An 11,719-nucleotide genomic window follows, 5' to 3' on the forward strand; every position below is an offset into this window, starting at 1 on the left:
ATTAATTACAATTTGCTAATTTATATTAATAAGTATTAATATTTTTTTTAATTTTATCCTTATATCTATTAAACATATTAACTATTACTATAATTTTCTAAAATTTATCTTAACACCACCCATCTCATTCTCTTAATTGTATTAAATAAAAAATAATTTGCTCAAAATAAAAAATTAAAATTTAAGTGATTTAATTACTTTTTAATCACTATGAAAAAACTTTAAACCACACAAACAAGTGAACGTAAAATGTAATTTCATGTATTTTTAAGACCAATAAAGGCTATGTTTTTTTTTTTAAAAGAACGTATACTGTTTTATTATTCAACAAAGGCAAAAGACTACTCTATTGTAGCTTTAAGAAATTATTTTAATTATTGTTGTTTTTCTTTATAGTTAAAGTTTAAAAATTAAATTTTATATGTGAAATGTTGACTTAAATGAAAAACTTAATTATTATGTATTTTATTCTTTATTTATAAAAATATTTAAGTGCTCAAATTTTTTAATAAAATTATTTTGATGTAAGAAGCAGATTTTGTTATAAAATCAACATATTCCATAAAAAAAATTATAAATTAAAGTTAAAGCAACATTTAATATAAATGAATTTTATAAAATTTTATTATAAATAAAATAAATTTTACTATAAAATTGAATCAAACAGGATATAAAGGATAAGTATTTGGTTAGTTTGATTTCAAACCAAATCAAAAACTAAATTATTAAAATTATAAAAATATGAATCAAATTAAAATATTATCATTTCATTGGTTCGGTTATGTCTACTACCGCTTTATTTACGTTGTAGTTGTCCATTTTCTTTTCGAAATCCACAAATCCTTAATTGATCTTATATTTTAAGCTTTAAAAATTTAAATTTTAAATTCTAAACTTTAAATTCTAAACAGCTGAATTTAAATCTAAATTCAAAAAAAAAAAGTTAAATGGGATAGAGTTGAGACATATATAATTAGGTTATTTAGTATTTTTTGGTAAATAAACATATTTAATAAATTTTTATAAATAAAATAGTAAAAATAAATAAATAAATAAATAAAACAGTACCTTTCTTTCGGATTTGTTCTATTTTCTTCCTCATTGCCCTTTGATTCCATTTCCATATAATCCACAAGCAAGCCAAAACAACAGTTGCGCCCGCAAGCAAAATCACCATCCTGTCCATCACACCGTTCTCCATGATAAATCACTACCCACTTTCACAGCTTTTTTTGTTCTCGAATCACCAATTAACTTTAAAGTGGATGGAAATTTCTTGGCATTTGCATATCATATATATATGACATGCTCTAGATAAGAATATTAGAAAGAAAGGCAAACACTCAAAGTAGATTGGATGCTTTGCTTAATAGGCCAACACAACACCTAAGTTAATTAAATTTATTGTGAATTAAAGGTGTAATAATTATTCTAGATAAAATGTAATTATGTAATTAATTTTTAGCTTGTGGGACTCATTTCCAGGTTTCATTCTTGTATTTTTTTTTTCCTCAAAAATATATACACGCATGCAGGTGATTCAGTGACAGAATACAGACTTTCATAATATCATGATAATTTTATTAAGACATATTAATCTATATAAATCACTTACACATGTTATCCATAACTTATATGGGATCTCGGAAGACCAGCCGATTCATACAGAGAATCACGTGTATCTAACTCATGTGTTGAGGGATAACCCGCACACACGTCGGTTCATCCTCTCAAATACTTTAATTTTTTTTTTCTTAAAAATATACACATGCACTCAAATATTTTAATGATAAGACATATTCCTTGATAAAAATATCACTTTGCAGGAATGTCACCTGTAAAAACCAGAATCGGTTGACTAATGAAGAGAAGAGGGAGAACCAGCCAGCCATGTTACTTTCTCTTTTGCTCAGAGTAATTCGATACCTCGTACGGCGATAAAAAAAATAATTTTGTTCAATAAATTAATGGAGGAATCCAATAATCACAAAGTGATTAGTTACAGTAACGAATCGATTTGGAGTGGTTTTCAATATATTCGTATTCTTAGCCTGCCCCTTCATCCTCTTCTTTTTTTAACTTTTCTCTTAAAAAATATCTAATTGTTACCCATCATTTTCACCTCAGTACCAAGTAGCTTTCCCTTTTATTTTTTTTATAAAATTTAATATTTTAATCCTTTTTTTATTATTATTATTCTCCATTTCATAGAGTTTTTTCTATTGGGACAATGGCTAAAAAAATATCAAATTTTACTTATTTTTATAATTACATCTTAATTTTTTTAAATAATTACACTCTAAATTATTGACACAGTTAAAAATGAACATAATTATAACATCAATTATATTAATTCTCCTAAATTAATAGAATTGTCAGAATGTAATTGTTAAATAATATTAATAGCTGAAGTCACACTTCTATTAATTTCTAATGATGTAATTAATGGCATGATATAATTATACTGCTACCAATAATTTAGGGTGCAATTGTTAAAAGAAAAAAAGTATAAGATACAATTATAAAAATATTAAAGTTTGAGGTATTTTTGGCTATTTTTCTTTTCTATTTATTATCCACAAAATTAAATATGGTGAGGGACTAAAATTTATAAATTATATTTTTATCAAATAATAATTAATATTTTTTATTTTTTATAATTATATATTTTATTAATTTTAAATAATAAAAAAAATATTACACTTAGGTCAATAAACCTATATACACACCTAACTTAGCAAACCATCTCCATTACCATATGTAACACATTAAAAAAAAAAAGGTGTGCCACTCTTTTAAGTCACGAAAATTATTTAATTATTATTATTTTATTCAGTCTATATAATTCTATCAACATAAAAATATCTCAAATTTATAAATTTTATTATTATTATTTTTTTTTATTATTATTTAAAGAAATTTTGAGAAGGCCACGGGCTTCACTTACATGCCACTAATTCTAGAGGAAGATGTTACACTTAAAAATTTTGAATTTTTAAATTTAGATTATCATAAATTTAAGTTATAAAATATATAATAAGATTCACTTATTAAATACATAAATTTTATATATATTTATAATTTAAATTTAAATAAAATTTTACTGTTAAAATTATCTGACTCCAATTAATGTTTTACTAATTGCCGCACCTAAATTTAAATAGGCCTAGTTTTGCATATTATTTAATTGATAAAGGTTAGAATTAGTGTAAAAATAGGTTTATTTATAGAAAGTTGGACTTGTTTTATAGCAAATATTTTAAGAAAATAAAGAATAAAATTTTGTATGCAACTGTCATAATTTTTAAATAGAGATTTGGAAATCATTTTCTTTTCATTATTATAATTTATCCTTTTAAAATGAACAATTTTAACAATTTTTGTCATTTTCCATTGTAGCTAGCTGCAAAATCAACTGATTTTGGATTGAAGAACCTTTTAATAAACAAAATCATCAAATTTCAGGATGTAATAGTGAGGTTTTAAAAATATAAGAATTAACTTTTAAGATGAATTGTTATTTAATTTTTGAATTTTGCTATTAGTCATGAGTCAGTTTATTATATTTTGAAAATTACAATAATCGGTAATATGAGGTTTGATTTCATAAACGAATAACTAATGAGTCCCTTATCTAAAAATTCATAATTTATAGATAGTGCTTAATGAAAACATCTTATTACCTTTATGGTAAATTATTATTTAGAAAGCATTTGATTTAACTACTTATTTTTAATTTTTTATTTAAAATATATTTTTTAATTTATAAATCAATTTAAAAATAAGTAGTTAATTACTTAATAAAATTATTTAAAAATAACTTTTAAATAATTTAAATTTTTTGTTAAAAATGATTAAAAGTAATTTTATTTATTAAAATGATGAAAAAATATATGTAATTGAATGCTGTGTTTGTTAAAATGAGAATAATATTGATATTTTTAAAAATTATTATAATAATATAGTATTTTACTTGATCAAAGAGTAATTTTAAAGTAAGTTATAAGTTATAAATAAGGAATATCTTACTTCTAAATTATTTAAGGTAGTTTTGTAACTTATAATCTCAATTAACTATTAATATACAATATACTTATGACTTTTTTTACTTATAAGTTTAAATAGTCAAATTAAACAAGTACATATATCGTTAGATTATAATTCAAACTCCATATTTTGGAATGTTATGAAAATCACACTCGTATAAAATAAAGAACATAAAATTTAACATTATTTAGTGTAAGTCTACTCAATAAATAAATTCACTATCAAGAAAAAATAATTATACAACCACTAATTATTTTTCTCATCTTCAAAATACCCAAACAAAACTTATGGAATTCAATGCACCTCTCCACTTTGTGAGCTCTCCACAATATAATACAATGTTAACTAACTAATCATATATATAGATAACTAAAACCTAGTCTTTTGGAACTCTAATTATTAAACTTTTTAATTTAAATTCTACTAAACTTTCTAAACTAATTATACTTCTTAATTTTAATTGGACTTAAACTCTAATAATCTCCACCACCAAGTTAAATAGAATTAGTCTTCACAATTTCTGCAAACGTCAATTTCCTCTTAGATACTTCCTTGCATGTTTGATTGTTGATATTGTCTCTTACTTCAACTTGCATTTTTCTAATCAATGTGTTTCCTTCAAATTTGTAGAGATCATTTGTACCAATCTTCTCACCCTTCACGATCACAAGAGCACCTCAACTAACTCTTATGACTTCACCATGAATCAAACACCTATAATACAAAGAATCTAACTTACCTAAGGAAATTAAGTTCCTTTTAAATTTAGGAACATACCTCACTTTATCTAATAATTTCACACAATCACCATGCAGTTTGATCTCCACTCTTCCAACACCTTCAATCTTCATCTTGTTCTCGTTGGCTAGCTTCACTTTCTCTCATTCATTTTCGTCAATCATATCAAACCACTACTTTTTTGAGCAAATATGGAATGGGAAAATAAAATCCATTAACCACTCATCTTGTAATGGATTTTTTGCCTTTTCCTTATCATCACCTATATTCAAACATTGACTGTCAATACCATCATCAATTGCAATTGCAACAGTTCCTTTTTTTTTTCTTTTTCGCTATTCTTCTTGAATTGCTTAAACTTTGCAATATGTTACTTCATTTTCATACAATGGTATTAAATGTGACCCTTCGCATGGCAGTAGTTGTAACACCCCTCACCCGACTACAGTGTAGCCGAGCAAGGCGTGCTACAATCGGTGCCGGAGCACCCTAACTTATCTTACTTTATTTTTTTAATAATTTTGAATTCATTTAATTTAATATTAATTATTTTTCGACGGAGAAACCAGTGGAGTTTCCCCTATTTTATTATCGTTTGGCGTATTTCAATATTCACCTGTTTGAAATTCAATAATATTTTAAAATAAAAAAAATTTCATCCATGCTAATCATAATTATCTCATCAATCATTCTCATAATTTTCTCATATTTCAAATCTCATCCATACATTTTAATTTCATAATCATTTCCATACTCATATCATCATTTGAAAAATCATTATGTAATTCAAATCTATACTCATTTGTACAAATTTATTCATGCTCCATTCTTATAGCAAAATTCTCAAATTTGCATTAATTTACATCATTTACAATAATTAAATAAATCATTAATTTACATGATATACAAATTATTTACAATTTGCTAATTTATATTACAATATAAGAAATAAATAACATACACAAAATACATGATATGCTTAATGTGAGCCCTATCTACATGCATTGCTGAGGAGGTGACAACCTTGAACGCTCTGCAGATCAGAACTCCAAAATCTCTATTTAGTATTTTTATCTGGGCTTTACCTTCCGTACCTGTGCGAGGAAATAATTCCATCGCGCTAAGCATTGCTGCTTAGTGTTGCAATAATATAACAAGAAAATAATATAAAAAAAATAGAAATAAAACATAATTCAAATAATTAAGATTTATTTATATTGCACATGCGGTTTCTAAAATTTAATATGTTTTATCATAATTTAGTCTTCTTTGGAAGTGTTTATTTCGCCAATGTACAATAATAATGTACATAGAAAAATGATATAAAAATAATAAATTCATTCTTATATTATTATGTAAGTCACATTTGCAATATTTATGTATATTATAATTTTCTTTGCTAATCTTTTAGCATTTTCTCAATACTTCTGGGTTGTCTCAGATTATTTCATAATAAGTAAATTTTGATATCGGTCCAGTTCATTTCGATTCTTTCTAATAAATAACTATTCTAATTTATTTTAGGTCATCTTACTCATTTATTTTATTTAATTTCTAATATTTTAAATTGCTAATATTCTTAACTTATCTCAATAAATTTCACTGCCCAAGTAACCTATGACAAGCTGACTAAACTGGATAACGGGTCGTTGACAATGGACACCGTGGTGTCTCGGGCCGTCATACCATGGGACGCAGAACGTCAACCACGTATGCAGTCAGTATGGCTAAAAAGCCATGATAACACATAATCGGGCATTAAGCCATGAGTGCGGGCATAAAGCCATGAATGCGGGCATAAAGCTATGAATACGGGCATAAAGCCATGAATACAGGCATAAAGCCTTTCACAGTACTGCTAAAATAATACCCTATTGGCATGCCAAACTATCCAATCTGACACACGTGTCTAGGCAATACAAGGGCACATAATATCATTAAATATTAATATATTGTGTTTTATGACTTTATTATTTCATGATAAATTTCATAATTTATACATTCATCATAATATTCATACATTCCTTACATCATTCATATTGATCACAATTCACAACAATGGTGTTCATATACCATTGTACTCAAAACATTTTTCCTTTCTCTTATAAAGAAAACTAATGTTCCATTCATATTTTCATGTGATTCATTTATTCATTACAATATTTATATGAATTCATAACTCATACAAGGTATTATTATTTTATTTGTAATGGAAACATAAATCCTAATTTAGTTATTATACTTTGTGTCTTTGTATTACTAATCACATTACTATTCACTCAAATTGTTGACTTTTTAATACATAATAAATTTATTGAACCTAAGTTTACCAAGATACCATATTTTGTATTTTATTTCTGTTGGTATTGATTTCCAATACCATTTCAAAGCTTATCTTATGTTATTCAAAATTTTCAGATTTCATGCCCTATGTTTACTGTTCCATTAGTCATTTTTGCAGTGGGAATTTGATAAAATGATCAACATAAAAGTTGTTCCTTATTTTGTCTAGTTGATTTTCTTTTTTTGAATCACCCCATTTAGAGTTTTGTAACTCAAGTTATGGTCATTTTACCATAACTGGCCGGAGTGACCTGTACCCAGATTTTCTGGGCAATTTGGTTCTGCCAGATTTGGTGACCTAAGTTTAGTTGGCAATTTGACTAGGTTATGGTCAGAATTTGGATTTGTGTTCTTCATAAAAGTTGTTGGTCTATATCTCAGCTTATTGCTGGTAAAATTTCAGGTCAATTGAACCTTTCTACACTGAGTTATGGCCAAATGAATGAATACTGTTCATTTAGTCATTTTCCAGGGACAAATTGTGTGTTACCCGGATTGAAGCAATTTTTAGGTCAACTTAGGTGGGTTTTCTGGGTAGGGTTTCTTCACCAAAGTTGTGCCATTATGTGTCTAGTTTCATGTCCAATTGGCTTTGCACCAATTGAACCTCTACAATTCAAGTTATTGCTGCCCAAACCTGCTGGACTCATGCCCAGTCCTGCAGGTCACCAAGGGCAGCCTATTCACTCAATTTCCTCATGTCACTCATTTCTAGACCAGAAATGGGCCTCCACCTTATTAATTTCTACATGTAACTTCATTAAATCAAAGCATGCTTAATCATTTTTCCTCTAAAATTTCTAGCTCATGCAATATACATGTTACTAGAATGAATAGTGCACTCAGTGCACAATCAGCATGCAGAAACAGGGTGCAAAAATAATCACCATAATTTATAGAAACAAGATTTCAAGACCATATTTTCCAGAAATCAACCTTCATATGTTTAACTCAATCTCCAATTGGAATCACATCAAAATCAGATCGGAAATTGCAGAACTAATTAAAAAGGTGCAACCTGTCCAGAATCCAGTACATGCAGGATAGTAGTAAGGAAATGCAAAAATATCAACCAGCAGCTACCACAATTAGCTCTTGGCCATAACTACAAGGTTTTAGAGCATTCAATAAGCGTTTCAAGGACTCAAGAATCACATCATTTCGAGTTTTGTGGCTCTAGTTATGATTTATTGAAGGTGGCTGTCCTGTTGCAGGAAATCAGCAGAACAGAGTCCACATCTGAGCAATAAAATGTTTTGTCCTCAAACCCTAACCTAACATTAGAATCAGGTCTGCCATAAAACTACAAAGTTTTAGAACATTCCTTAAGGTTTCTTTTGACATAAAAATCACCCTAATCTGAGATCCCTAACTCCAGTTATGAATTTTTAAATTTTACTGTTCACGCATATACTGTACATATTCTAGATTTTCACTCATCTATAATTTCCTATGGCACCTAGTTGTAGGATTTACGAATTTCTTTCATAAAACACAGAAATAACTATAAGTTAAAGCACTAACCTTTGTGTGTGTCAACCCAAGCTTGAAGAAAAATCTTTCTCTCCTTTTCTTTTGCTGCCTTAGGCTTGTTCTAGTTGCAAGGAGCAATTTTTGTGAAATCAACAAGTGATTTTATGGTGTGTTTACAAGGAACTTTTAGAGAGAAGTAACAGCATCCATGGAGAATAGAGAGGGAGAGAGTTTCGGCTGGTTGAAGAAGAAGGGCAGCAGATTGTTGTTTTTCATTTTAACTCATTTTATCCCTTTTTAATTAGTTTATAAGGTGTGTGTTATAATATGATTGGTGGAGGACTTTTAATGACACAATAATGATGCCATAATTTATATTTTATTTCATTTTCTTTTCTACTCATTTTCAATTAAATTTTTAACAATATTTATTCACATTTTAGATCATAATAATTATTTACTTAATTAGACAAGTCGGTCAAAAATCATCTCTGAAGGTGAAATGACCAAAATGCCCTCCGATTGGCTTAACAGACTAAAATTGTCTGTACCGATTGAAAAATTTTTCTAAACCTTTTCTTGGCATTCTAATGCCATAGAAACCTCAATGACTCTTCTCTGGAGTCCCAAAAATTATTTTATAATTTTTCCCCTGGGTCTAGGGCTCCTAGTTGCGAGAACCGTAACTTCTCACTAGGTTACCCATCGCTAGGGCACCGGCTCATTAACTTGGTTGTATTTTATTTCTAAAATTTTTCCTAAATTTTTCTTATTAATATTTGAGTTATTATGACTCTTCACTCTAGTCTAATTATTTTTCCAGACGTTTTAGCTGTCCGGACCGACACCGATCACCGGAACAGTAGAATGTACGGAATTGCTATAGTGAGGGTGTTACAACTCTTCCCCTCTAATTTAAATTTCGTCCTCGAAATTTACTGGGTGTTTTGGATTCTGAGATAATTCTTTTACCTTTCTATTGCTCCCTCTGTCTACTTCTTTTATATATATATGGTACTATTTAGTTTTTTTTTTTTTTCCGAATCTATCATTATACACTTAAGCATATCATAAAGGAAATAATTTACCTCAAATTCACATCTAGGGCTTCTTGCTCCTCTCCGGCTTGGGTGACATTTGGAAGTGGTATTATTGTTGTACTTGGTCCTTCCACGCCTCTGCAGGTCCGTGGTAAATTCCTATTAGGACAATCTTTCAGACGATGTTCTATGGCTCCACATCTATAAAAGGCTCCAGTCAATCCCCTACATTCACCTTTATGCCACTTGTTACAATGGCCACATTTTCTTGCTAATCCTGGCGCACTCACTACTAGTGTTTCTGGTTGATCTCTTCTGGGTATAGGTCTGGGTCTGGATCTCCTACTTTGATAAGATGTCTGACTTAACTGTTCTCTCGGCCTCTTATTACTAGACTGTCCAAATTTCCTCTTTTGCTGATCACCACTCCTCTTCTGTTCCTCTTCATGAACACGCTAATATATTTCTTTCGAACTCTATCGTAAAGAATTCCCAAGTTACATCACCGGTGGCACTACCTTGGTTACAACATCCCACCACCGATATGCAACTTCTTGTAACAATGAAACTGCACACTCTAAACTTTGTTCTGGTGTGCAATGGAGCTGCTGCAGGACTCTTTCAGTCCTTTCTAACCAATACTCAGCCGCTGAAGAATCGCCTTCCGTTCTACCATTGAAATCTACAGCTCCATACTTCCTAATTTTTCCTAGAGGTGATTTCTGCTGAGACAGTGGTGGAATAACCCCAGTCATCTGTCAAAAGAATCCAGTCATCTGCTCAAACAAGGCCTGTTGGGGTTGTACAGGCACCTCTTGCACTGGTTGAGCAGATCTCCCGATTTCCAATATCACTCCCGGTCGGATACGGCCTACTACTTCTTCTTCTACGCCTCTGCACTCGAGTCCATACCTTAACCTAAAATAACCAAGAAAACAGATCTGCATTAGTGTCACTTCAGCTCATATGAATGCAATGCATGTTATGCACACAATCTTATTCTATCTATCTATGCCTAGGAACGCCTAAACCAGGCTCTGATACCAATAAATGTAACACCCCTCACCCGACTACAGTGTAGCCGAGCAAGGCGTGCTACAATCGGTGCCGGAGCACCCTAACTTATCTTACTTTATTTTTTTTAATAATTTTGAATTCGTTTAATTTAATATTAATTATTTTTCGACGGAGAAACCAGTGGAGTTTCCCCTATTTTATTATCGTTTGGCGTATTTCAATATTCACCTGTTTGAAATTCAACAATATTTTAAAATAAAAAAAATTTCATCCATGCTAATCATAATTATCTCATCAACCATTCTTATAATTTTCTCATATTTCAAATCTCATCCATACATTTTAATTTCATAATCATTTCCATACTCATATCATCATTTGAAAAATCATTATGTAATTCAAATCTATACTCATTTGTACAAATTTATTCATGCTCCATTCTTATAGCAAAATTCTCAAATTTGCATTAATTTACATCATTTATAATAATTAAATAAATCATTAATTTACATGATATACAAATTAATTACAATTTGCTAATTTATATTAATAAGTATTAATATTTTTTTTAATTTTATCCTTATATCTATTAAACATATTAACTATTACTATAATTTTCTAAAATTTATCTTAACACCACCCATCTCATTCTCTTAATTGTATTAAATAAAAAATAATTTGCTCAAAATAAAAAATTAAAATTTAAGTGATTTAATTACTTTTTAATCACTATGAAAAAACTTTAAACCACACAAACAAGTGAACGTAAAATGTAATTTCATGTATTTTTAAGACCAATAAAGGCTATGTTTTTTTTTTTAAAAGAACGTATACTGTTTTATTATTCAACAAAGGCAAAAGACTACTCTATTGTAGCTTTAAGAAATTATTTTAATTATTGTTGTTTTTCTTTATAGTTAAAGTTTAAAAATTAAATTTTATATGTGAAATGTTGACTTAAATGAAAAACTTAATTATTATGTATTTTATTCTTTATTTATAAAAATATTTAAGTGCTCAAATTTTTTAATAAAATTATTTTGATGTAAGAAGCAGATTTT

The sequence above is a fragment of the Hevea brasiliensis genome, chromosome 11, assembly GCF_030052815.1.
Source record: "Hevea brasiliensis isolate MT/VB/25A 57/8 chromosome 11, ASM3005281v1, whole genome shotgun sequence".
Classification (NCBI taxonomy): Eukaryota; Viridiplantae; Streptophyta; class Magnoliopsida; order Malpighiales; family Euphorbiaceae; genus Hevea; species Hevea brasiliensis.